This window comes from Lemur catta, chromosome 11, assembly GCF_020740605.2.
Source record: "Lemur catta isolate mLemCat1 chromosome 11, mLemCat1.pri, whole genome shotgun sequence".
NCBI lineage: Eukaryota > Metazoa > Chordata > Mammalia > Primates > Lemuridae > Lemur > Lemur catta.
The window spans coordinates 29814107-29838541 of NC_059138.1; the positions used below are offsets into that span (position 1 = coordinate 29814107).

General features: G+C 36.4%; 1 long non-coding RNA gene across 1 annotated transcript; it reads left to right on the forward strand.

The window, feature by feature from the left end:
• Nucleotides 1-41: 41 nt before the first annotated feature.
• On the forward strand, nt 42-23842 carry LOC123647397. The gene is made up of 3 exons (XR_006738219.1): nt 42-147; nt 18995-19135; nt 19232-23842. It is a non-coding gene; the product is annotated as an uncharacterized LOC123647397 (long non-coding RNA).
• The last annotated feature ends 593 nt before the right edge of the window (nt 23843-24435 follow it).

Here is a 24435-nt window from a genome sequence, read left to right on the forward strand (position 1 = left end):
CGTCAGGGGCGGCGCCCTGCGGAGCGCGCTCCGTACCCCGATCCCGTCTGCGGAGACGGCGCCCGGCGGCCGCCGCCCCGCTCGCGACGACCTGGGGTCCAGCCTGCATCCGGCCGACGGGGGGCAGAGGCCTTTCCATTTGCGCAGGTTGTACTTGTGTTTTCCCGGGACCTTTGATTAGAGTCGAGGGGAGTAGTTAACCCAATATTAACTTAGTTTCTTTTCAGGGCAAAGAGTAAAACAAGAGATTGTGGAGGTGGTTAGGGATTCTGCTGGTGGACTTTGGGCCCTAATTTCACTATTGCGGTGTGGAGATTCCCTTTGCTCAATTGTTTTTCTCCATAGTCCCAAACACAAGCAAGGAACCTTATCTCACATCCTTAACATCAGTGAAGGTTTTGTATTGTGTTCTGAGCATTGTTCAAAAGCGAGGAGATGTAAATCACGTCAGAAACAGGTTGTGCCATTTCTTTGGAAGCAGGTGCTTGCCCTTTGTCCCCGCTACGTGAAATGGTGCGAGGCCTCTGGTGCGTCTTCGTGCTTTGATGAAGCAGTTTCACAGTTAGCAACATCGGAGCACCAGAGCTGGATACATTTCATGCTCTCATTCAGGAGCAATCGCAGTGAATACCACTGGATTGGTAGATCTGGCAGGGATCTGAGGAATTATTGAGTCTAGCTTCCTCATTTTCAAGGGAACTGAGCACACCAGAGGTGCAGGTGCAAGTGTTAAGTCAGAGTTACTAAGTTGTTTGGGACAGAGGTAGGACTCATGAGGCTAGGCAACTTCTCTAGTATGTTTGGGGCCAGAAACACAGCATTTTGACTAAAGAAAAAGAACAGTTTTCTTCGATTTGTGGTTATATTTAATAGCAAAAAAATGATTAAGGGCCACACAGCAGGTGACCTCCTAATCTGTTATCCACTTTTAAAGAGTAAAAACCAAAAACAAACAAACAAACCAAAATTCCCAAATAATGCAAATATTCATGTGCAGATGTCTCTCCACTTTGCTTCTGGAAATTTGGTAGCTAAGAACACCAAAAATTCATTTTACCAACACTTTCAACTCTTTGCTTGATTATTTGTTAACGTTGTTTAACAGAGCGGTGCATGTTTCCCTTATCCTATTAATAACTAAAAATGGAATGACCAAAATAGGTCATGAATTTTTCTTCTCAGTTGGTGTAAAACTTTTCTATCACATTTTCCCAAACCATCCTGAAAGATTTGAACTCCTGCAAAGTTAGCTGCATGTAGGCTGTCATGAACATGAGGTCTAGCTACGACAAGGCAATTTTGTCTCTTTTCAAAAGCTTAATAGATGGAAAATGTCCAATAAAGCAGTTTAAATAAGGCATCAAGCAAATGTTGTAACATAAAATTTGGGCTCGTATTTGGTGAGGTGGCAGAAATGACACTAAGAAAATGATATGGAAACATTTTTTTTTTTTTACCATCAATGTTTGCCTTTCTCCCTTTCTTTTCCTCCCAGCCCTCCCAGCATCAGTTTGTGTGTGTGTCACTGGCAAGGATGGAAGTTGAAATTCAGTGATTTTTATTTGGAATCATCACTGTGCCAATTATAGAAAATTAATTATTTATACATTATTTATAGAAAGTAAAATTGAGATAGATAAGTTGTTAGTTTAGGAGAATTAGATTGCACATCCTTATTCAGTTATTCAAGTGTTAAGTTAGAGTTATTAAGGAGGTAGAACTGGCACGGTTTGATGACTAGATATAGTTGATGGCAGAGTAATGAATAGGAGCTGGCACACATATTTCAGTCTTGATCACCCTTGTGCATCGTTCAGGAAGAGAAAATATGGATGGGGAGGAAGAGTTTTGTTCAGTTGTGCTTTCTCTGGGGATGGAGGTGGAGATAAAAGGTACAGTTTAGAATATATTGGGTTTGATATTGGGATATTGAAGTGGAATGTCCAAATATAAATCTTAGAGATGAAACCTGGACTAGAATAATGATTTAGGAGTCAGCATTCTACATAGATAAATGATTAAAAGTCATGGCTAGAAATAAGATCCGTTTGAGAGATAGTAAAATAAAAGAGAAGGACATCAAAGTCAGCAAGTGAACAAGGCTGAGCAAGAGAAGTGTGTAAAGGAGATAAGGATGAATGGAAGGGTATGAAAAAAAATTAGGAGTCAATTCACACCAAGCAAGGAAGGAAATTCAAGGAGGAATTAGTCAACAATGCTAAATTGTAGAGAAGGGTCAAATGTCCATTGGAGGTAACCAAAAGGAGATTATTGGTGACTTTGGGAAGAGTATTTTTGGTGGAGCTGTAGGGAGAGCTATTACTTTGTAATTGTATCTCCCTTTGTGCCTACCAGAGTGCTTTAGTCAATGTTTGACTTGGCTCCTGCACAAAATGCATGATAACATCAGTCAAATAAATGGCCTACTCTGATGTTTCAATCAAGTACAGAGGAAATCAACATACTGCATTGTATAATAGTAAGGAATGTTCTTAAGAGCATTATCCTTAGTAAAGTAAGTAAAAATACTAGATTTTACATACATGTGCACCCACACATACACACGCTAAAAAAGTTCTTTGTGTGTGCCAAATGAAAAATTTGTTCAGGTTAAATTCAGGCTCTAGGCTATCAAATTACAATCTCTGATGAGGGAGATATGTTAAACGTTTATATACCCTGCACTATAATGGTCCCTGTAGAGATTTAAACATACATAAGACATTTCCTTTGTTCTTAAGTAGTTTACAGATTGGTATGGGGGTGGCAGGCATGTAAGAGTAATGTAGTGTTGTAGGTAGAGGGAGGCACATGTGAGGGTCAGGGAGAGGGTGATATTGAGGTTTGTAAAATCTTTAGGGAAGAGTAACCCTTGGTTGAGTCTTGAAAGATGAATAAGTGTCTTAGTTAAAACTCTTAATGCAAGTAATAGAAAAATCAAAAAAAGTAGCATTTTATTTTAAGAATACAGAGTTGTCTTACAAAACTCAAGGGCCAAAATGCATTTTGGACTAGATCAGGTACTGGAACCAAGGGAGCTACTCCTTCTCTGGGGCCACATGGTCTCTCATCTTGCTGCTCTGCCTATATCAACTTTAGTTCTTTCCCTTTGCGGACTATCTGTTTTTCTGCACACATGGACATCCCATAAAGGCAATCTCAGTTCATGAGTTAACATCCCCTTACTTTAAGCAAAAGACACAGTTTGGGCTTCCAACTCCTCCAAAATAAAGACTCTCATTAACCCAGTTGGATAAGCTTGGACCTCTGATCTAATTACCTGGAGCTGGTGCCAGTTTGGAGGCACATACGACAAAACAGACTTAAGTCCAAATTTAAAGGTAGGGCAGATCCCACAGAAAGGGAGTACTAAGAGTTTTCCACATATTCCTCAAAGATATCTACCTGTGTTCCAGATATTATAAGGAAACAAACTAGGAAGAAGTTTAGTGGGTAAGAGCAGGAGATTAATTTTTTGTGGATATTGGAGAACTACTGAACATTTAAAAAATAGTTTACATTTCAGAAAGCCCATGTGGGGAAAAAGTTGTAGATGTTTCTTTTATTGTAAGGAATGTGGGTGAGAGTAATGAATGAGACAAGACTAAAGAAAGCAAGATTGATCAGGAGATTTTAGCTACAGCCCACATAAAATATGATGAGGGCCAAAGTCAGGCAATGCCAGTGGGTATGGAGGGTTAGATAGAATTAGCAATGATGTTAAATAGGCAGAAAATATTGGGCTTGAATGACTCTTGAAGAAGGAGAAGATAAGGAATCTATTATTATTCTATTTTCCTACCCCAAAACTTCTGGGCTGAATACCAATGATTATATACACAGGCACATAGGCATACATACATAAACATATATACATATGTATATATAAACACACAGAGAGTAAACATACTGTAAATACCAGGGAAAAGAATTATTGAAAAGTTGTGTATACTAGGTGAGGTAAAATTTCAATGTAAAGATGATTACACCTGTAATTATTAATGTGTTCCCAGGAGGCCTCTTTAGAGATGTTAATTATTTATAAACACCTGTCATAGGATCTCCTGTGTGAGCCTGATCTAGCTATTATTACTCATTAGCAGCTTGCATAAGATTACAGGTTGCTCTATAGGGATATTTTTATAAAAAAGCAGGCACCAACATATTGCAGACCAAACTATTACTTGTAATTTTATTAAATTGACCAAACTTTGGGGATTGGCTAAGTAAATAATGGATAAGCCACATGATAGATTTAGCAGAGCTACTGAACAATGATACTTAGGAATTTTTGTAATAGGAAACAATTATAGAACATAACAAAATAGAATATATTAAGTATAATTGTATATACAGCATGGTCACAAATATATGGAAATAACATGCACAGAAAAGAAACACGAGGGAAATACACTAAAATGTCAGCAGCGGTTTGTCTTTGATTGGTCCATGGGGTTTCCTTTCTTACTTTAAAAATATTCCATGATGAGCAAGACATATTTCTTAATGGAAAAATCTTATTTAAAAATATATTATGGGCCGGGCGCGGTGGCTCACGCCTGTAATCCTAGCACTCTGGGAGGCTGAGGTGGGTGGATCGCTCGAGGTCAGGAGTTCCAGACCAGCCTGAGCAAGAGTGAGACCCTGTCTCTACTAAAAATAGAAATAAATTATCTGGCCAACTAAAAATATATATGCAAAAAATTAGCCGGGCATGGTGGCGCATGTCTGTAGTCCCAGCTACTCGGGAGGCTGAGGCAGTAGGATCACTTAAGCCCAGGAGTTTGAGGTTGCTGTGAGCTAGGTTGACACCACGGCACTCACTCTAGCCTGGGCAACAGAGTGAGACTCTGTCTCAAAAAAAAAAAAAAAAAAAAAAAAAAAAATATATATATATATATATATATATAATGCAAAGCATTTTAGGGAAATGGGGTAATGGCAGTGTAATTTTCAATCTCTCTGAAAACCCACATTAAAAAACAAAAAAAACCTAGATCAACTAGTTAGCAAAACCAAAAGCCCAGGGACAACGTTTGTAATAAAACCAGCTAACACAAGGTATCTTCATAAATCCCAAATCACAAGAGGTGAGAACAAACCACCAAAAGCCACAAGACATGTATGCAGAAGCAGTTATGTTTTGAGAATAGAAGGAAGTGATAGTACAGTGTCTGATGGATGGGAGAACTAGAATGCTCCCCTGCAGTTATTTATTGTAAAGCATTTCAAGCCAGTTTTATAATAGCAGCTGAAAAAGTAAAAAGTATTAAAGGGACTGACATCATTTAGCCCTTGTGCTATCTCAAAACGGACCCTCTGATGATAATGTAATCCTCTAGATCAGAAGAATATGGAGTAACATATTTAAGATATTTAAGAAAGATACTGTGAGTCAAGGATTTTATATGAAGTGACTTCAAGTATAAAGGACACAAAGTTTTATCAGCATGCAAGAACTTGGGAAATATTGTTCCTATGAACCCTTTCTGTGGAATCTATAGATAATGAGCTTCATACAACCAAATTACTAGAGAGACATTACATAAAAAGGTAAATGTAAACTACATAGACTCCTACAGAATTAAGACTAGATGAGGAATAAGTAGGAGAGAGTGTAATGTATATTAACTGTATGATCTAACAATGTAAATATAATACAAATAAAATGGGAGGAGAGCATATAAATATTTTAACGTATTTTCAGTTTTCATAATGGTAGTATTAACACCGTTAATCTGCTGTTATGCATGTAATATGAAATAAAACAAATGAGTAATCAGGATATTTTAATTTTATCATCTCCTGTGATCTTGAGAACCAGGATTCTAGGTATGGAAGAAAGAAGAAGAGGTTAAACTAAAATCCTGAAACTGAAATACTTTTGAATTTACCTCTATGTATCTATCTATCTATCTAATCTCTGTTTATATTTACTAACTCTATCCATAGAAAAGGCCTATAAATGATGACTATCCTAGTATCAATGAATATCCCTAATATTTTAGACTGTGATCTTGAAAAAAAATTTCCCACTAAAAGAGACCCAGAACTTCTTGGAAAATGGCCAATTCCAGATGTAGAGCAGAAAATGTATAAGATGAGCCTAGAACATGTTGTCATAGCACAAGGAAGCTACGAAAAACTACTATGTCAAAAGGAATCAGAAGCCAGCTTGAAGAGTCTCTCAGTGGCTAAAAATGGATCAACTTGAGCTTCAATAATGATAACAATTACAGTGGATTGAAACTCATCAAATATGCTTAAATTCACAAATTCATAATGGTGTTTTTAAAAACCAATACTGGTCATCGTTGGAGAATGATAGGGAACCGACTAATTATCTAAAAACTTAGTAAATAAAGTGAAAGAATCAAGGATTTATTCTGCCTTTCCAATATGAAGTCTACCACTGGATAATCAAATATTTGGGCCAGATAATCTTTGTTGTAGGGGGCTGTCCTGTGTGTTATAGAATGTGTAATAGCATCCATGGCTTAAACTCACTAGATGCCAGTAGCACCCACTCCAGCTGTGACAACCAAAAAATGTCCCTAGACATTGCCAAATGTATTTTGGTGAGCAAAATCATCCCCAGTTAAGAACTGCTGCTTTACATGATGCCAGAAATTTATCATCTATTGTTGTGTAACAAAATACCCTAAAACTTAATAGATTTAAACAACAAAAACCATCTGTTTTGCTCACAAATCTGGAGTTTGGGCAGGAAAGGTGGGGACACCTTGTCTCTGCTGTATACAACATCAGCTGAAATGGCCCAAGGCAGGTACTACCCAATGACTTCACTTGATTGGCAAGTTGATGCTGGCTGTCAGCTGGGACCTCAGTTCCTCTCCAGCTCGGCTTCTATGAGCTGCTTGGGTTTCTTCACAGTATTGTTTCTGGATTTCAAAAGAAAATGTCCCAACAGAGCAAAGTAGAATTAATGACATTTTTATTATCTGGTTTTCAAAGTCATGTAGTGTCACTTCCATCATGCTCTATTTTTAGAGATAGTCACAAAGATTTGCTCAAGTTTAAGGGGAGAAGACATCAACTCCACCTCAATGAGAGGAGTGTCAAAATTACAATTTAAGAAGAACATGTGGAATGGGAGATATGGTTGCAATTTTCTTTGGAAAATATAATCTTTTGCCATCTGCCCTATGGAAACAAAAACTCATATCATTTCCACATGCGTAATATAATGATTCATCCTCTAAGATCTTCAGGTCTTCATAGCTCAAAGTCTAGTATCTGTCATCTAAATCAGTCTACATGTGGATGATGCTCCTCAGGTGTGGTTAATTAGTTGCAAATGTTTGGGTCCCATTCCTCTTCATCTGAAAAACTCTGAACTAAAGGGATAAGTTAACTGTTCCACCCTCTCTACGCACACTCAACATATAATGAGACAGTTCTAGAATATCTGCTATACAAAATCTTTTTCAAATATGGGTAAAACATGAAGCAGGTAACAGTCACTGTTCCATGACAGTTCTGAAATCCAGCCAGGGACATTTTTTCACTTCCTTGACTAGGGCTTATTTTTGCTCCTTAAACATTGTTCTTCATGGCTCTTGGTTTGCCTCTCTGAGTCATTCTTCACTTTCTACCAAAAGTACTCCATGCTTATATCTGAGTCATTCTCTTAACCTGCTTCCTGCCTGCAAAGTTGGAAGTTCAAAGGAACTGACTATTCAAAGGAATTGTACTAACTCTGTCCCTTTCAGTCTAAGCTGTTATAATTATTTTAAAAACCTTGTGAGTTTCTTATGTATCAATGTATAATCCATTCTATTAAGTCAAAGCCAGACCAACAAATCTCTTTGAGATCATTCTTTCTCTATTTTATGCCCCCAGTGTGAGACTTTCATAGGATAACACATTTAGTATTATTAGAAACCGTTTCTTTTAAATGTATATCTATAAGGCACACTCTTAAGATGCCTAGAGGGGCCTTCTGTCTGTCTGAAAGGTTACATATGAGTCACTATGTTATGTATAGCTGAAGCCTTAACAAAGGCTTTTAACTACCATCCTGGGTGTGATCTTTGCCCAGAAGTCATTTTTTTAATTCTTAATTTAAAAACCATTTGCCAGATGAAAATTCTGGATATGAGAAACAGATTTACTTTAGAACCTGGAATGTACCGGTCTTTCTTTATTTAGCAACACATTCTTTAATTCATCTCTCATCTCACATTTTATTAATATCATAGGCAGTGAGAATAAGCAGGTGGAACTTTTAATATTCTGCAATCATCAAGTTCTAGGTACATTTTACATTTTATACATTATTGCAGACAAAAATCTTGGTAAACTTTCTGCCACTACATAACAATTATTTCCTTCCCTCCAGTTTCTAGTAACATTTGCCATAACTTTTCTTTAAGCCCTCACTGACAGCCTTCTTGAGAACCTTAAGCTCTTGCAAACTCTCTCTTAGAAACTGTTTAGACTTTCAGATACTATCCTCTAGGCCCTTTGAGTTTCTTCTCACTTCTGCCTCAGACTAATGCCACATGTTTTAGATTTTTTTTTTTTGCAGCACCCTACTTCTAGTACCCAAAACTATTGTAGTATTTACTGCTTTGTGACAGACCACTCCAAAGTTCAGCCATTTTAGTAGGCTTAGGAACTGTGTGGCCCAAGAATTAGGACAGAGCACCATAGGGCAGTTTTTTTCCATGATGTATGGGGCTTTAGCTGAAAGTCTTGACGCCTGGGATGACTCAGTCATCTGGCTGGGGGCCAGCATCACCTAGAGGTATCTTCATGTATCTAGTTGATGCTGGCTATTAACCAGGACTATCCACACGAGTCTCTATACCTGGCCTCTGCATGTGTTTTTTCCTCATGAGCCACTTTGAACGTCCTCACAGGATGGTAATTGGGTTCCAAGTCTGCATATCCCAGGAGAGCAAGGTGGAAGCGTATGGCATTTTTCTGAACTAGCCTCATAAGTGTCATGGAATCACTTACGCTAAACCCTCTTGGTTGAGACAATCACAAAGATCCATTCAGGATCAAGGGGACAGAGACCAAACTATGCAATAGGAAGAGTGTCAATATCACATGGTAAGAATGTGGTATGGGAGATAATTTTGTAGCTACCTTTGGAAAATACAATCTGTGACTCTTGTCAAGTAAAATTTTTCTATCTCTACCCTGTAGAGTTTTTAATCTCTTAGTTTTTAATCTCTTAGCAATAGGTTTAGATCTCTGTTTAACTCCTCTATCCTCAATTTATAATAAATGCCTGTTTAAATTGAGGTCACTGTCTTAGACAGTGAGAGATAATAGAAAGCTTCACCTTGCCACTGGGCTGATGCCAGGTTATTGTGTTTGAAATGAAGATTTTAGAGGAGTAAAGAAGAGAGTATGTAGGAGATACATTCATGTGCCACATAATGACATTTCAGTCAATGACTAACCACATCTATAATGGTGGTCCCATGAGATTATAACGAAGCTGGAAAATTCCTGTTGCCTAGTGATGTTGTAGCCATTGTAATGTGGTAGAACAGTGAATTGCTCATGTGTTTGTGGTGATGCCGGTGTAAACAAACCTACTATGCTGCCAGTTCTATAAAAGTATAGCGCATGCAATTATGTGTAGTACATAATGTTGATGATGATAAAAAACTATGTTACTGGTTTACATATTTATAATACTATATTTTTTATCATTATTTTAGAGTATACTCCTTTTACTTACAAAAAAATGTTAACTATAAAGTAGCCTCATAGGGGCATTGTTATTATAGGAGATGACAGCTATATGAGTGTTATTGCCCCTGAAGACCTTTCAGTGGGACAAGATGTAGAGGTGGAAGACAGTGATACTGATGATCCTGACCCTGTGTGGACCTTGCTTAATGTGTGTGTTTGTCTCTTAGTTTTTAATAAAAAAGTTTAAAAAGTAAAAAAAAAAAACTTAAAAATAGAAAAAGCTTATAGAATAAGGATGTAAAGAAAGTAAATATTTTGCGTAGCTGTGTAATGTGTTTAGGTTTTAAACTAAGCATTCTTACAAAAGAGCCAAATAGTTTTTTAAAAAGTTTAAAAGTTTATAAAGTAAAAAAGTTACAGTAAGCTAAGTTTAATTTATTGTAGCCTAAGTGTACAGTGTTTATAAAGTCTACCGAAGCGTATAGTAATGTCCTAGGCCTTCACATTCACTCACTACTCACTCACTGACTCATCCAGAGCAAGTTTCAGTCCTGAAAGCTCCTTTTATGGTAAATGCCCTCTATAGTTATACTATTTTTAATCTTTTAGACTATATTTTAATGTACCTTTTCTATGTTTAGATACACAAATACTTATCATTGTATTACAGTTGCCTACAGTATTCAGTACAGTAACATGTACAGATTTGTAGCCTAGGAACAATAGGCTATACCACATAGCCTAGGTGTGTAGTAGACTCTACCATCTAGGTTTGTGTAAGTGCACTCTATGATGTTCTCATGATGAGAAAATTGCCTAACATCACATTTCTCAGAACAGATCCCTATCATCAAACACTGTATGACTGTAATTTGATAAATCATGGGAGAGTAAACCTTCCCCATTTCTCTGACTGCTTCTGAAAAAACCACTCCAAGCCAACACACTGTGTTTAGTATAGGAAAAAGTGTTCAGTTTTTGTAATTCAGTAGGACATAGGTTTTTTGACTGTGACTACTTTGGATTTCTGGCCACAGACAGAAGGGGCTTCTCTTAACAAAATTATTGATCCAGCCTGATGGATTCTTTCTTCTTTCTGATGAGTCAGCTTAGATCCTAGCTTGTCTCTGTCTTGTAACTTATTAAAGGCTGCTAGAAGTCACCAACACCCTCCAATACCCTGACATTTGCTACGAAATCCTCTTAAGTAACAGCTTTGGTGTATATGGCCTGTGTCCTAACAGAAACTGGAAAGAGATTTAACCAACCCCCTTGATACCCTTTTCAAAGGATTGCTATCTCCTCATGGTCTCCCACCTCAAACAGAACCGTGTTTTGAGGTCTTTACTTTGTAAAACCCTACTTTTAGTTATAGTATCTGAATATCTTTCTGTTATCTAGTTGCATATGACAGGGACATAATTTGAACTAGTTTAAACCAGTTGGGGTTTTATTGGCTTCATGTAACAGTGAGAGAAGGGTGGTTGGAACTGTTTTAAGGATTGCTAAAGAGCCATTAGAACACCATTAGAATACTCTCTTTTCCTTGCAGCACTCAGGATTCGTTCTCTCAGAACAGCTTCTCCATGTCATGGGGGACATGGCTACAGGCAGTTCCAGGTCACATCTTCCATAACCGTACAAAAGAGGCCTCTTCTTTACAAATTCAAGTTTGAAAAACCCTGGGAATGATCTATGATAATTAAACTAAGGAGTCACAAGGTGTTATTATCCACTTCTGTCCTTTATAATCTTAAGGCAAATACAGGCACAAAATACTCGTTTTCTACTCTAGAAACAGATTTTTTTTTTGTTTTGATTGAGAAAATTTCATACTATTGCATCAAAATATAGTAAGATTTATTTTTAACCTAAATCCAGAGCAAAGAATAATCCCTCTTGAGTTGCTGGATAAATTTAGAAATGATTAAAAAGCAGAAAGGAAAGAGATAATCTGTTTTCCTGTAAGTAAATGTTAAATATTAACAACGATCCTAAGAATAGGCTCACTACTTTTCCAGAGAAACTAAGACAATGTGATGTAAAAAACAGGATTGTATTACTAAAATAAAAGTATGAGACATTATAGCATTGGAGTTTATTGAGGTAATTGTCCAGGAATCCCTGTGTATCTTGGAATGGAGAATTTCATATCGTTTTTAAAACAAATATTTCCTTGTGAGCAAATGCAGTGAGTGTCAAGTGCTATTTGTGGAATGACTGTCTATGGCAGCATGCTCCCTGGGTAGAATGATACCCTTTAGGAATAAGCAATAAGGGCTTTTAAAAGTTTTACTTGGTAACCAAAATAGCAATGGAAACATTTATTCTGTGAATGAAGAACCATGAGCCCTATGCAGATTTAAACAAATGTTGTTAATACTTACATTCTTTTAACTATTGTAGCAACTTATTTTCTGAATAATGTACTTGTGTTTTTTTCTAGTAGGGAGCCAGTGCAGTGTTTTAGTACAGAAAAAAAGGAAGTTGGCTTGAATATGAAGCACGGTGCCATGCACTATTTCTGTAAGACTCAAAACTCTCAACATTTTCATTTTATATTAATTACAACACACAACCTTGTCTTAATAGGATATTACTACTAAATACTGAAACGGTAATTTTACTTCATAATAGAACATTCTTCTGCCGGGTACGGTGGCTCATGCCTGTAATCCTAGCACTCTGGGAGGCCAAGGTGGGAGGATCCCTTGAGGTCAGGAATTCAAGACCAACCTGAGTAAGAGCGAGACCCCATCTCAACTAAAAAATAGAAAAAAATTAGCTAGGCTTGGTGGCACACGCCTGTAATCCCAGTTATTTGGGAGGCTGAGGCAGGAGGATCACTTGAGCCCAGGAGGTTGAGGTTGCTGTGACCTAGGCTGATGCCACGGCACTCTAGCTCAGGTGACAGAATGAGACTCTGTCTCAAAAAAAAGATTCTTCTACATATTAAATTGTCATTTAATAAATTTCCTTACTTTAAAAATTTATACAAGATCTTATTTTTAAAACTGCTTTTCCTTGGGTATACCATTTCCTCAGAGCTTAATATGTTATGGTTAATGAAAATGTTGTACTTTTAAGATTGCCTCTTAACTGTACTATAAATACGAGTCTCTGGTAAGCCTCTGTGTGAACAAAAGCTACTAATTTATTTTTCGTAAGTTGAATCAGTCCTAAAAAGGGATAGCACCAGTCTATTGGTGACTTTTATAGTATAACACTTGCTATGATAGATGGGTAAGGAGGAAAATCAATTATAGTTTTGAAAGAGATGTAGATTTTGTTCACTTAAAACTCAGGCTTTTAATCCTTGGCTAAAAACCTAGCCTGGAATGCATTCTGAGAGGCATAACATTTGCTTCTACCATAAGAGGATGTAGTAACTTCTAGATGCCTATCTAGATGCCTAAACAAATGGATTAATCAAAATAATGATGTAAAAGATATGCCAAATAAGGCCAACATGTTCTTTTTGGATCAGTGAAAAGTAAATTATGAAGCAAATTTTCCATCATATTTCATCTGTTTTTGATAGGTCACAGAAGCTGCCTCAGTGTGTGTATGCACAGTGTGCGTATGGTAGAAGAGTATCAAAGATGACGGATGAATTAAATGGCTTGTTTATTTCTAGTTAAGGTTTAATCCCTCTGTAATCTCAAAAAATAAAAACCTATGCATATGGTCAAAATATGTATACAATTATTTTATTCTATTGGTTCTGTTTTTTGTGAATTATCAGGAAATAAATTGTTAATTTCATGTTACATTTCTTTGTCCACAATAGGCTACTAATTCCATTCTAGTTAATTCAACTCAATTTAATCCAATGCAATTCATTTCCTGCTGAGCACTTATTCCTCTCCTAGTCTATATGGCATACACCCCAAAGATGTAAGATTATCTTCTTAAGTTGTAGTGGGAAAAGAATGGGTAATTAAGTAGGAAATAATTAAATGGCAATTCAGTTATTCACTTAATGCAAGATATGAGTGATAGTAAGTGCTATATACTTTACATGTATAGATATGTTAATAACAGATCTATTCATAATAACAAAACACTGGAAACAACCAAAATGCTCATTATCAGTAGAGAAGATAAATAAGTTGTTTATATTCATACATTGAAATTCAACAGTTAAAATGAATTAACTACAGCGGTATGCACAGACACTGTTGAATCTTATGTACAATGTTGGGTTAAGGCAAGTAGGTAGTTCCACTTAGAAAAGATTACGGTTAGATCCATTCCTTATACCATACACCAATATAAACTCAAAGATTTAAATGAAGTGATGTAAGTACTAGAAGAAAACATAGGAGAACTTTATAAAATTAGATTAGGAAAGTGTGTTCTGACTTTGATTCAAAAGGCAGAAACTATTTTAAAACTGACAAAACTCATTATGTTAAAAAATCTTTCTTTTGTAACAAAACCACCATAAGCAAAGTCAGAAGACAATGGCAAACTGGATGGGAAAATACTTACTCAGAATTAATATGCTAGGAATTTATTTTTAAAAGTATCAATAATCCATGAGAAGAAAAATGTGGAAAGGACATGAAAAGCTGGTTCATAGAAAAGCCAGAAAAACGAGTATAAGCATAAGAAAAAATGTGCAACTTCCTTCATAATAAGGGAATTACAAAGTAAACTACAAGGTGATGCATTTTTCACTTATTAGATAACAAAAGTCTAAGTTTAATGAGGCTAAAAGGAAATAAGCACTTATACATCATTGGTATGAGTACAAAATAGTATACCCTTTATGAAGGGCAATGTGGCCATGTCTATCAAAATTATAAATGTATTTCCCCTTTGACCCAGGATTCACATTTATAGGACTTTATTCTACAGAAATACATGCACACACAGGAAATGACATACTCTTATCTGGAACGTTGTATTAGTAAAAGATTAGAGGATATCCAAGTGTCCATGAATAGAGCACCGATTATATAAACCATAGTAGAGGCACATTATGGAATGTTATGCAGTTATAAAAAAAGAATGAGAAAATGCTCTGTGTAAGGATATGTGAAGAGCTATACGTGATAAGATATGTATTTTTTAAAATCAAAAATAGGGGCAAGTGAAAATACAGTTGTGTTTGCTTATATTGGAAAGATTCAAAAGAAACTAGTAAGAGTAATTACCTATGAGAAGAAAGTGGAAGGGTCCATAGGGTGGTTCCAATGAGGGAGGAAGCAGGGCTTTTCAGTTTATTGTATATTGTTTTGTATTGTTTTGATTTTTCAAGCATGCATATAATACATACTCAAATTAACTAATAGACCCATGATAATAAGAAGAAAGAGCAAAGTACAGAAGAATAAATACAATATGATTGTTTTATGTGAAGTTAAAAAACAGGCAAAATAAAAGTTTATTTTTTCGGGACATATACATGGATGATAAATACTGTCACAAAAACAGGGGATGACTAACACAAAATTGAGAATAGTTGAAAGGAAGACAGGCAGAAAATATGAAAAGAAAATGAAAAAAGTAGTCAGTGAGGGCTATAGGGGTTGAGTAAGTCTTCCTGGAAGGAGGGAGACATAAAGTCCTTTGTGCAGGGTGTGAATTCCTGTAAATGTAGTTCATATTTACATATTGTTTTATAGTTTGCAAAACATTATATTGATATGATCTCATATTGAGTTTTAATAGGCAGAGAGAGATGAGAGTAGGCATTCTAAATGAAAAAATAGCATAGCTGAGACACAAAGGGTGTGGAGGCACATTCTGTGTAATAAAACCTTGAGGTTGCTGCCTGGCTGGGCAGTTGGTTTGGACAGTAAAGAATAATAGAACAATGGATTCATAAGGTTGTGCTATAATGGGATTGTGAGCTTATTTGGGAAGCCACTCAATGTTGGCTTGTTTACAAAGTCAAACTTGGGAAATATTTGGGAATTGAACGCAGCAGCACTTCCTAGGCCCTGCCTAACCCTGGCTTCAGATTTCAGGCTCATCACTCACACTGACCAATCCCATGCCCAGCCACATGGAACCCTTGACTACTTAGGACATTGAAAAGAATTAAATCGTGTCATTTGTAGCAACATGGATGAGCCTGAAGGACATTCTGCTAAGTGAAATCAGTCAGCTACAGAAAGACAAATACTGTATGATCCCACTCATGTAGAAGCCAGATAAGTTTACCTAAGAGAAGTAGAGAATAGAGTAGTGGTTACTAGAGGATGGGAAGGGAAGGGGAAGATAGGAGGTTAGGGAGAGATTGGTAAAAGTTACAGTTATATAGGAGGAATAAGTTAGGTTCTGGTGTTCTATTGCACAGTAGGGTGACTATGGTTAACAGTATTTTATTGTATATTTCAAAATAGCTAGAAAAGAGGATTTTGAATGTTCTCACCATAAAGAAATGATAAATATATTAGGCAATAGGCTAAACACCCTGATTTGATTGTCACACAATGTGTACATGTATGAAAGCATCACACTGTACCCCACAAATATGTACATTTATTATGTCAGTAAAAAAAATTAAAGAAAGATGTCAGAAACAAGAAGTGCTACAGGGATTTCACTGGGTTAAAAATCAAGGTGTCAGCAGGATGCCTTCCTTTTTGGAAGTTCTAGGGGAGAATAAGTTTCTTGCATTTTCTAGCGTCTGTGGTCTGTGGCAATGAGAACATTGGCAAAGATTATCAGAAGCAACTTTTTTAGAATTCTGTACTGACTGAATTCCTTGGCTTATGTATCCCTTGCTCCATCTCCAAAGTCAATAATTTAATACCTCTCTGACCCTGCTTCCATTATCAAAGCACTTTGTTTCACCACAGCTGGGAAAGGGTCTCCGATTTACTGAGAAAGGTGGTGAAACTGGATCCACCTGGAAAATCCAGGATAATTTCCCCATGTCAAGCTCATTAACTTTAATTACATTGAAATATCCCTTTTTATATGTAAGATAACCTATCCACAGTTCTGGGGATTAGGACATGGATATCTTTGTTGAGAGGTCCTCATTCTGCCCATTGCAGTAGGGATAATTAGTGAATTCTAAAACCATTAAATAGATTATATGCAGATCTCAAAGGGAAAAATATAACTTTAAAACAGATTACCTCATCTCTCCTTTAACCCAGTAATCACATTTACTATTACTAGTAATAGGATATCAAACATTATATGCCTACCAGTGTGGTGCATAAGGTTAGAAATAGCATCACCTATGAAATATTTTTGTTAAAAATGTCCATCCTATACCTAATTCAGCCTATAGTTTTAACCTTCAGTTTATGGAAAATACCGATGATAGAGGATCAATTTGAATGATACTACATGGAAATGAACAGACAAATCAAGGGTATCGTATGTAATAGCCTACAAGACAATTTGTCTCTTTCCCAAGTTTGTATCATGGAGGAAAAGGGAAGGGGGAGTGAGAATTGCTTTAGATTAAAGGAAACATAACAAACAAACAAACAAAAGACAATGCATGATCCTTAATTAAATCTTGGTTTAATTTTTTTTTAAAACCACTTATAAAACATGTTTTGGAGACAAGTGGCAATATTTAAATATGGACTGGGAAATAGATGACATCAAGAAGTTTTCTAAATTTGTTATATGTGATGACAGTACTGTTAATAGATATGAGAATGCTCTTATTTTCTGTAAATCCCTGCTAAAGTAGCTAAGTTGAAGCATCATAATGTTTATAATTTATTTTATAATAGTTTAGGACAAAACATATATCGAAGAAACAAATATGGCAAAGTAGAAACTTTTCTGTATTATTAAAAGTTTTCATGTTAGTAAAAATTTTAGAAATCCAATGTAAAAGCACACACACACATATATATAAGCTGCTCAATTGCATTATAACCTGTTGAAGATAATTGTCATTACAGAAAGAATGTTGTCTGCAGGAATAATTAGAATAAAGAAAAAGTTTAAGGAATAAACATTTGTCAGCTTTATTCAACCTAATTTTATTTTCTCATTCTAGTGGATGGACTTTTTAAAATATATACTTTTTTTTGAAGATGAAAAGAGAATTTCTAGAATCGCAATATAAGAGTCACTATAACACGATTTGATCTTTTCTTTAGAACATTCAGTTCTTTTTAGAATGTTTTGGGAGCCCACCAAACCTTATCTAATCTATATATTGGGTTCCAGTGTGTCCTAGGTTCCAATTCTAGAGATAGGGACAGTATGTCTCAGTCATTTATCATGTGACAAAGTTGCCAAAACAAGAGATTACTGGGGGATCAGTAGACCACAGACCATGAGTCACTTGAAGGACTCGTTTGACCTTCAGCTCAGTCAAGAACATCAGGCATCTGATAAACCACTGCTTTAGTGAGGCACCTGGTCTTGTTCAATGAATGTCACTGCAGGAAAAGTCCTTGTAGTGACAGTTAAAAGATACTTGTTGAGGGGCTCTGTAAGGCAGACATTGCAGAAGTTCTTGGAGACCCCTGGTGGCAATGTAAAGGAAAAACAGCTTACCACAAAATTTGAGCCTTTCTAATATGGAAAATAGCATAAATGGAAACTGAAGCCATCCTGTGTCTCCTTTTACTTCCCTGACCTTTTCATTTCATTCTTCTTTCTCCCGCTTTTTTAAACCTTTGTCATTCCTTAAACATTTTTCCATTCCATTCTTCTCATTTATATATTTTCCCTGAATGATGATTTCCATTCACCAAACCATACTTTTAGCATGGTTTTCCCTATTGAGCCCCATGCCTGTATTTCCAATTCCCTGCTAGATATTTCTATCTAGATAACTCTTAAACTCAATATGCCAAAAAGAAAACTTATTACTCAAACTTGCTAATCCTGTATTTCCTATCCAATAAAGTGGTATCACAATACAGTCAAACTAGAGGGCTTATACTTCAGCAAAACTTCAAGTTACAAAGAGTCTTACACACTTACTATGTTCCAGGCACAGGGTTATGTGCTGGGATAAGGAAAAGAAAGGCACATCTTAGTGTAGAGTGAAGAAATAGATCCTTTAATGTGAGGGAAGAATGTATATCCTGTTTTGAGAGTTCTGAGGAAGGAGTTCTAACCCAGCCTGAGATGGAAAGATTCAAGATAAAGGATTCCTAGAAGAAATTACTGTCAAGCTCTATATTATAGACAGTAGGAATTTATCTATGTTATGAGCTGAATTGTGACTGTCCCTCCCCCCCCCCATTCATATGTTGAAGTCCTACACTCCAGTAATCCAGAATGTGACTATTGGGAGAGTCTTTCAAGAGGTAACTAAATTAAAATTAGAGTCATTAGGGTGAGCCCTGATCTCACATGGCTGGTTTCTTTATAGGAAGAGGAAATTTGGACACATATCTATAGAGGCAAGAGGACGTGAAGACATGGGAAGACAGCCATCTGCAAGCTAAGGAGAGACACCTCAGGAGACATCAACCCTGCTGAATTTGATCTTGGACTTCTAGCCTCCAGAACTGTGAGAAAATTCATTTCTGCTGTTTAAGCCGCCCAGACTGTGGTACTTCATTATGACAGCCCCAGAAAACTAATATACTCTGATTTCTTTTTCAAGATGATGGTAAGACCATTCTAAGCAGAGGGAAGAGAATATGTAAAACAAGTAACCATCAGAGATCACGAGTTTACTTGGGAAACTGTGAGTAGTTCAGCATGACCAGATCACTGGTCATGCAATAGGGAAGGGAGATGGGGAATTTGGGGGAATGACGCTAGAGAGATTGAAAGAGACCAGAATCTGAGGTTTCATGTGCTGAATTAAACGGTGGAAATTAAGGGGTAAAGATACAGAATTAAAGAAGACCTCCTACATTGCGGTTAGTTCTCTCCAGTCAAAGTTAATCATTGGTGTACAACTCTTGGGACTCTGTCTCATCCAGTTTCCCATGTTAATAACTAGTAGTATTTCAAGATGACAATTACCAGTTGTCCAAGAGATAGAGAAGTATTTTTAAAAAGCTACATTAATCCTTTCCTCTCACAAGATGTTTATCCCCCTCAACAAGCTAAATATTTCTCTACTTAATTTCATGTCAATATTTTTTACTCCATTCCCTTATCCCAAGCTTCAATGATTTCTTCTCTCCAGTGTTTATGTTTCAAAAATATCTGGAATTTGTTACAGCAAGCGTGTGAGGTTGATGCTTATATAAGCTGGATTTAGGTAGAATATCATTATAGTCATATGCCCCACACAATTTTTTGGTCAGTCATGGACCACATATGCTATGGTGGTTCCTTAAGTTTATAATACTGTATTTTTACTGTACCTTTTCTACGTTTAGATATGTTTAGACACACAAATACTTACTATTGTGTTACAATTCCTACAGTATTCAGTACAGTAACTTGCCATATAGGTTTGTAGACTAAGAGTAATAGGCCATACCATATAGACTTGGTGTGCAGTTTGTGTAAATACAATGTTCGCACAACAACAAAATCACCTAATGATGTATTTCTCAAAATGTGTACCCATCGCTAAGCGATGCATAACTGTACTTTTTAAAGCCAATATCTCTTTTTCTCAAGTCTTAATATTTATTTTGCTTGTTTTTAATTACTGTTAACTTACCAAAAATCTAAGGTACAGATAGTTTATCTTTGTTTTCCTTTCTGTCGTCTCCCCTATTATCTTTTAATCCTTGACTCTCCCATGGATAGAATAGAATTAATTGTTATTCTGCAATAAAATAAGTTGTAAGTTTTATACAAGCTGTGGCCATGATTGGCTTGTTCATCAATACGTTCATCAATATGTTCCCAGTCCCTGATATATGCCTGACACATGGTTGATCATAAATTTATTTTAAAAGAAAAATAAAATTTGTTCAATGTCTATTTGCATTCAGCTATCTATCAACAAGTCTTTATGAGACAGTTGTTCTTAAATTGGAGCAGTACTTCAGAACCCCCTGGGGAGCTTTTTCAATATACACATGTGATAGTGCTACCTCAGACATACTGAATCTGGGTTTAGGGGATGGGCTGATGGAGAGATGTGGGCATAAGTATGGTGAAAAAGTTTCTAATATGATTTTAATATCCATCACTAGCTAATAAGGACAAAAGTTATTATTTGTTTCATTGCAGTTAAATTCCTCCTCACCTGAGGCAAAGGATGAAGAAATTTGTTAGGTAGTGAGAGAAATGTTTTGGAGTAGGGGATTTTGCCTAGAACCTCGCAACACATTCTTTAGCTGTTTGTAGTCATAAGGCTGAGATCAGTATGCCCTGTATTCTTATCTTAAAAGGGTGGCTCCGGAAGGGTGAAAAGACCAATGATGTAGAATCAAAATCCCAGGACATTATTTTTCATTTTCATGTTTATTAGGTCTGAGATCTCAAGGAAAGTATCTGAAATCTCTGAGCTTCAGGAGTTCCCTCACCTATAAAATGAAAATAATAATATCTATTTGAAAACCTAAGTAAATATGAGCATTTGAAAAATGAATTGTTCTGATTAACTTTGGTATTTGAAGAGTACTACTTACCACTCTGACCTTTAAGGTGTGTGTTTTGCTTTAAAGGTGTAAACCAAGTGATTACTCATAGAAGAAAAGAGAAGCAAATTTTCTAGTAGGTGACTTCCAGAGTCAGCTGTCCTCATAACTAAAATTACTGCTAACTGATAATCTCTTCCTGTAGCTCAAACCAATGATGCAGCTGCAATGGCTTTTGGCGTTGACTTTCTTAACTGCTCCTGGAGGACACAGCAGGTCTCTCTGCTGTGTCTTTTAAGCCTCATGGTATTAGCAAGTTGATGGTTTTTCATCACTAGAGATTTTTGCCCTCTGTCTTTGTCAGGGAACTTTTCATTTCAAACAACCAAAACTGCTTTAGCTAGTTTGCTCTAAACATGAGGAAATGAAAAAGATTACAGTGAATATCATGAGGCTCAAGGGAAAAGAAGTGCTATTGGGCCTCATAAAGGTCTTGGATCAAGAGCTGGAAAGACACAGGAGCTGAGACATACCAGAAAGCACCAACCAAGTCTTACAGATGTGGGCGCTTTGCAATGATCAACTCTTGTTTAACATAGGGAATATGAAACATTGAAGGGCAGAGAAGATCTGTAAAAAGCAGGGAGGACATATACGGCCTTGAGTATTTGGCTGTCTTAGCTATAAACATTAATATGCTTTAAAATCTTATTTTAAAATTTACTTTGAATTTTTTGTTTGTTTTAAAATCAATATGAGTGCTTAACTTAAATTTTGGACAAGAGGAAAAAATAAACAAAATCCTCCATATTCCTATCATCTGAGCACAATAACTATCTTTTGGAGTGTTTTCTTATGACTTTTTCACTCACAAACACACAAATGACGGCAAGTAAACCTTGATGAGGGCTTGGAGTTGAGGCAGCCGCAATTCCTCCCTTACGAAGGCCCAAGTCTTCGGAATCCATTGTGACATTCAAGGGAAGGTGCTAGAATTTAAACTTGAACTTTCCTTCTGAGAGTGTCCTGATCTACCAGTGAAGAAAGTCATTCAGGTTTGGCTGGTGTGAATTCTTATGGAGGCTAAAGGCAATGGTTGCCTAGGCCCCCAATGTGGAAAGGGTGCCAGCCTACTAGGGCGACTACTCCTGGATCCCAGAAGGTGATGGGAAGTACCAGAGAGTGGCCACAGGGCAGCTGGTAGTGGCATTTCCCAGGACCTTAGAGAAATGCACAGGAAAAACTGTGCTACTATTACATAAGCTATTAAAAATCAAACAGAAAAGCTGAAATAAAAATGGTAAATTTAACAGGCCCAGTATATGATAAAAGTTAAAAAAAAAAAAGAGAGATATGGCAAGAAGAAAATTATCAAAACCATAAGAAAACATCTCAAATTAGAAGAAGACAGACACAGGTATTAAGATAGAAAGAACACATAGAATTCAAAAGAGGATATAAGAAAAAACAAATGACCCACACCTACACATATTTTCATGAGATTCAGAACTCCCGGGAAGAAAAGACAATCTCAATCAATGTCACTAGTTTTCTTAAAATATAGCTCTACACCACCCCGGAAATTCAGGTCACCAAAAATAATTTATTTAAGTTCTAGTAACAGATGGGAAAAAAAATCAAAAGACATTTTACAAAATCTTTGCTTTTTATTCTGTATGGTAAGAGATTATTTATGCTTATTCCTCTGTAACATAACAGATGAACTTCCCAGTTCCAGTGTAGGACTCTGGTCCCTGGTTCTGGAGGGAGGGAACAGAGGAGATCTCATTGGAAAATTATTGTGTTTCTCTGTTGTAATCTATCTGAGACTACCTGAAGGACTGTCGCAAGGTGTTCGTCTCTGCTCTGCTTAATTTGGAACTCGCTTAGGACAGACATGTGGTGGGCATTGATCACAGACATTCCAAAGTAAAGGAACAACCCACAGCCACCGGGGCTAGAGATTATGGCTAAAACATTAAAGAGACTGCCTGAAGTCTGAGAAGAAAAGCTAGAGAGAGTTGTTTTTGTTTTTGGAAATAAGGCCATTGAAAAGCATCCATGTATACTGGGGAATTTGGAAAGTCATGAATCTGCCCAGGGCACAGGTTACATGCTCAGAGAAGATCTTAAAGACTCTAAGCTTTTAGCTCTGGCTAATCTCTAGGTTCGGCACAAGCAGGAAGAGAAGTCTAGGTTTGGGAGAGAATCTTTTTTTTTAAGCACCTGGCATTCAGGAAGATCTCTGCCAAAACACCAGTGAAACACAAGCTGAAGGAACAGATGTATCAGTGACAACATGCAGAAAAGGAAAATCCAATCCTTATATTCATATGGGATTGAGGGACCCTGAGTAGCCAAAACAATTTTAGGAAAAAGAACAAAGCTGGGGAGTCACACTTCCCAATCTTAAAACTTATTGCAAAGCTATTAACAGAATTATCAAAGTAGTGGGATACCAGTGTAAAAGTAGATGTATAGACCAATGGAATAGAATTGAGAGCTCGGAAATAAACCTATATATCTATAGCCAAATGATTTTTAACAAGGCTGCCAAGACCATTCAATGGGGAAAGATACCACATAGTGCTCAGACAAGTGGATATCCACGTGGGAAAGAATAAGGTTGGACCCCTACCTTACGCCATGAACAAAAATTAACTCTAAATGTGTCAATAACCTAAATGTAAGAGATAAAACCATAAAACTCTAGGAGGAAAACATAGGAGTAAATCTTTGTGCCTTTGGATTTGGCAATGGATTCTTAGATATGACACTGAATGTATAGTCAACAAAAGAAAAAGTAAATTGGAAAATTTTTGTATATCAAAAAATATTATTAAAAAAGAGAAAGGACAACTTACAGAATGGGAGAAAATATTTGTAAATCATATATCTAATAAGGGACTAGTATTCAGAATATATAAAGGACTGTTACAACTCCACAATAAAAGGACAAAAACACAATTTAAAAATGGGCAAAGAACTTGAATAGACATTTCTTTAAGTAAGGTACATAGCTACTCCTCAGCTTATGATGGAGTTACATGTCGATAGACCCATGGTAAGTTGAAAATGCATTTAGTACACCTAACCTACCAAACATCATAGGTTAGCCCAGCCTACCTTAAGCATGCTCAGGATACTTACATTATCCTACAGTTGGGCAAATCATCTGGCAACACAGAACAGCATAGAGTTTCAGTTGTTTACCTTCTAGAAAAAGATCAAAATTTGAAAACTGAAGCATAGTTTCTAGTGAAGGTGTGTCACATTCTTACCATCAAAATGTTGAAAAATTGTAGGTTGAACTACC